The following is a 4,991-nucleotide window of genomic DNA, read 5'->3' on the forward strand; positions in this document are numbered from 1 at the left end:
ATTTTAAAGTCAACAACAAGATGAGGGAGCGTGATGCTGTGTGTTGTGTTGTGCTGCGCCAGCCAGGTTGCTCAAATTACAAGAAAGGCTGTCAGGAAAAGCTTGTATTATTTTCACAACAGCTGACAGATCAGTAATAAAAGAAAAAGCAGTAGAAAAAGGCAGCTGTCAGTAGAGAAAGGTGCGCTTCTCTTGATATGAATATTAGTGCAGAGTGATAAGCCCGGAAAGATGTCCCTGCTCTCCATTCAGATGGGCTGATGCCAGAGCTGCTATTTATCTTTTGTGTTGTTTGTGTTGGTGGTGGTGTTTTTTTTTTTTTTTTTCTGCCTTTAATTTCAGTTAAAAGCCTGAAATGGCTGAGCGTGGTGTCCACAGCGAGACACTCACCATCAGTCAACAAATGACACTTCTATGTTGTTGTTTAATGCTCTAATGAAAATGGAAGAGCTGCAAACAAGAGTCACATGACTTGGACTTGAGTCATGAAGTCCAGATTTATATTTGTGTTGACGAAATTAAAAAAAAGAAAACACTCTACTTTGCCTCGACTTTTGCCTAATTGATTGGCGACTGATCAGCCTTTGTCTCTCCACCCGAGATTCAAGCAGTTAGAAAAAACTACATTTTCAGCTGCTGCCATCCACTGTGGTTTGTTTTATTGTTAAAGGGATAGTTCAACATTTTGCCAAATTGGCCCATTGCCATAATCCCTATAGTCATAGCAGTAGGTTCGTTACTTTTAATTGTCGGTGCAAGCTATTTTTAGAACGGCAGAGCAGAGCTGTGAGCTACTCAGAGCTACGCTACGGAGGCTAATGGGATTTCTTGGTTTCCCTCATCAAACTCATCAAATACACAATCCAACAACTCCAAAACACTCTGGTGGACAAGTTGTGACCTGCACATTCACCACGCTATGAGATAATAACACAACGTTACCAGACAGAGTTGTTTTAGAGGGAAATGCAGAGACTGCTTGATGAGAAACTGCCCCTGAAGGCAACACGCATCAGCGGATTTGCATGAATTTACCTTATTATGGCAATGGGCCTATTTGCCAAAATGTTGAACTATCCCTTTAAAAGAAGAGTGTTTCACTCAAGTCGCCCGTATGTGACACTTGAGTTCAGTTTTGTCTTGTAGAGCTTCCTGCATGACTTTGTAGCACCTCTCTAAAACAGTCAGTATACAGTGTAGTCTCATCACGGATGAAACTGCTCTTGCATCTCGGAGCCCACTTGTTTGATATGTGGCTGTGACCACAGGCGTTTTTTTTTTACAGAAGCGTATTCCTCCTCACGCAGTCCTGCATCATGAAGAACCCCGCTCTGCTTGAGATTCTGTGCTGTTGTGTACTCTGTGAAAACTAAAGAAAGCCTCCCAGCGCTGCTCAAATTCACACGTAACTCCTTCAGTGTCAAACTCCTGCTTAAACACGCTGGTTTCTTTAAAGTGTGACAATAACAATAACATCAGGGATTGTACAGAGCTACAGAAAGACACGCACCTACAGGTACGTCGTAGGCTGTCGACATGTTGCAGATTGTGACGGTAAAAATATTCGTCTCTATCACAACACTATGCTTTTTCATTTTTCATGAGGGGCTTGCTGTTGCCTTGTTAGCACAAGAGGCAGCAGAGGAGATAGACAGAGCTTTCAAAAAAAAGAAAAAAAAAAGACTTGAGACAGCTGGAGATGAGCGTTTTGGAGAGAAATTGCAAATCTGTCTCTTCACTCTTTTCATTATCTAACATCATGACGAAGTGAGAGTACCCGAGGGAAGTGGCAACAGATATAGCAGCGAGTATCAATAATTCATGTACTCATATATTGGACAAATACGAGCTCACTATTGTCAGGCAGTTAGATATAATGTTACTGAAATGGAGAGGAAAGAGCCAGAAGCAATCTCAAATGGCCCGGCGATCGTTATTCAGCGGTGGTTAATTGTGCTAATTCTGGAAAGGCTACGGTACGCCTCTGTGGACCATTGAAATTAATGTGTGGAGGAAGAAGTCCTCTGTTGTTTAAGAAATTAATTACAAACGTTTAATGGAAAGGAAATATTCCCTTTTGCATCTTCATGACCTGAATATCCAATGAATCTCAAGTTGATGTAGACGGACGTGTGCATTTCACCTCAGATCAGGATAATATCCCTAAAAGTCTTTTGATTGATCGACTCTTGAGTGGCACTCATCTGTGATTTGCATCGTTTCTCTTTGTATTCTCATGAACCTCCGGTAGTCGCTGTGCTTGTGCTGTTCAGATGTCTCAGGTATAAAAAAAAATAAACTGGGTGAGTCCACTTGTCTTGTGAACCCAGAGGGCTTCACGCCTGGAGATGGAAACCTATTCTCAAACAAACATCCAGGACGTTGCAATGATGCCACAAATTTATGAAGATGTTGTTTTGAGAGCTGTTTCGACCCTAACATGATGGCAAAATACCCCGAGGATACCTGGTAATGGATTGCACAATGCATCTGTGGACACGCGTAACATCAGTCACAACCCGAGAGGGAAACAAAGATGAGGTGGGGAGGGAGGGGGGTGCGAGGACTCTCATTTTGATTACGAGTGCCTTATTCCCTTCACTTGTTTTGTTCAAGGCCTGAGGTCTGAGTTTTGAAAGCATGGGACCTTCAATGATCTTCAACAGTTTGTTTTTAACAAGCAATGACAAACAACACCATCTCCTTCCCCCCGTCCTCCTCCTCCTCCGCTTGCCCACTCTGTGGACTTTTATCTTTGCAGAGCCTTTGAACCAGGCCTTAAGGCAGCTGCATTGAAATAGACATGGCCCCGAGGAAGCTTCACTCCAGATAGAATACCCTCTAATTCTTATATCTCTTTCTTACAAAAGAGCTCAGTGGCCACAGGGTGGGAAATGCTGCTAATACATGTCTGCCTATTAATCACTGTGCACTTTTGAAATCCAGACTTTTTTTAGTTCAAGTAAAGCAAAAATGTGGAAAACGTTCTCATCAGTGGTTGAAAGGCCATTGACTCAAAAAACTCAGCTTTTTATTCTATTCCATTTTATTCAAGTTTTTCAGATTTTTGGTATTTTATTTCAGCATTTTTTCAAAAATCTTTTCAAAATCGTATTTTTCCTTAATATTCATATGACATCTCAGATTGTAACCCATCAGAAGGGTCTTGACAAAACTTTGTATAAACCAATAGTCCTTTTACTTATTATACATGACCTCTTACCTCTAGTTTAAATGGAGGACTTTGTACATGTTTTAATGAACGTCTAAGTTTGAATTCCTGGCTGCCCATCAACATGAATGCAAAGTATTTGTAGCTGCCATTTCATCCGGAGGATTGTTTTTGTCTGTGAATTCTCTTTAATTAGTTATTTTGGGCTGAGATAAATAGTTTTATTACGTAACTGAAGTATCATATTCAAACTGCAGCCTTCGTGCTGTTGTCTGTTTGTGCTCCCCAGTGAATCAGCAGGAAACGGTAAAAGATCAGTGTCATGTAGTGCGGGTTGTGTTCCCAATGAAACCCGGAATTAATGTTGGCTCACAGTGTTTTCCCATTCCCCTCTTGCTTTCCCACTGACATTTAGTGTCACTTGCCAAAAGAGACACAAATAAATCTGAATTAAAATGATTTTTGCTGAAGTGCTCGGCATTTGTTGAGGTCTATGGGTAACAAATTTGTTTGTAGAAATTGAGAGAAATAAAATATTCACCACCTTTTTTTTTATGGGAAATAAAACAGACTGTGCAAACGTTAAAGAAATGTATTTTTGGACATGAAATGCTTTTAGAAGCACGGCATTGATGCAGTTTAGATACATTTGGGTTGTTTATGATGCAAATGAAATCAGTATGAAACATGTTGCAATCTCATCAAAAACAACAATAACAACAAAAAAACAGATTCTTGCAGCCTATTTTTTGGAGTTCCATTTAAATTAGCATAAATCACTCTAAAAGCCCATGTTAGCTTCTCACATTCACCCCCTGAGCTGAGTGGTTTGTCTGTACAAGAGAAATCACCACCGAGCTGATGCACCTTAATGGATGCAGAGGCAAAAAAGCTCATTGTCTCTAACATAAATCAAATGCACACCACATAGGGGCCAATCATTTCATCAGATAAGAAGCTGATGATGAGTTGAGTATATGTTGACATAGAGATTTGAGTGACAGTGCTGTGGCTGCAGCATTTCCCCTGCCTAAAATCTGATGTATTGTATCCACCTTTGTGTTTGGAAGCACAGTATTGCTGCTGTATTCTTTGCAGTGGAATACATTTCAAACCAATTTCCTCTGCTGGTACATGTTATGCTGAATGATGAATGAGTGCAAGGCTAACGCACATTGTCATATGGAATAGAGAAGCAAGAACAGCTTGACCGGTGAGTCCACAGAGCTCCTTGAACTTTGCGTTCCCCCTCGTACCGATGTCAGTTGTGCTTTGCTCTGCTGGATGGAGGATCGTCACCCTCCTGCGTTATGACAGCAGCTTTTATTTGGATCATCTTTTCTTCCGTGAGAGAAACTTCAAAACAAGAGCAGCTCTCTCTCTCTCTCTTGACAATGAGAAAGGAAGCATCACGGAGCCCTCCTGTGATACCTGGCCCACTTATTACAATGAAGCACATCAGTTGCCAAAGAACATTCATGTTCTGATTTAGTTTATCCATGTGCTTGTTTTTTACTCAGGCGGTGAAAAGCACATGTGCACTTTTTATGTATGATTATATTTGGCGACACTTTTCTCAGGTAGCTACTTCATTTCACTCCACTACATTGGTTGAACACCTTATATATGAAATTTGTAGATCATTCATGTAATTTGTTGGTTTCTTTAACATGAAGAAGTGATTCATACACTAAAAAAATGCATTTCATTGACTTTGCTTAAAAACTGATTGCCTCAAAATTTCCAAGTGAATAGATCATTAAGTTGCTTAAGATGAATAGAACAACTCACATCAGCCAGTTACATTCAATTCAAATTC

The sequence above is a fragment of the Trachurus trachurus genome (assembly GCF_905171665.1).
Source record: "Trachurus trachurus genome assembly, chromosome: 2".
NCBI classification, from domain to species: Eukaryota; Metazoa; Chordata; class Actinopteri; order Carangiformes; family Carangidae; genus Trachurus; species Trachurus trachurus.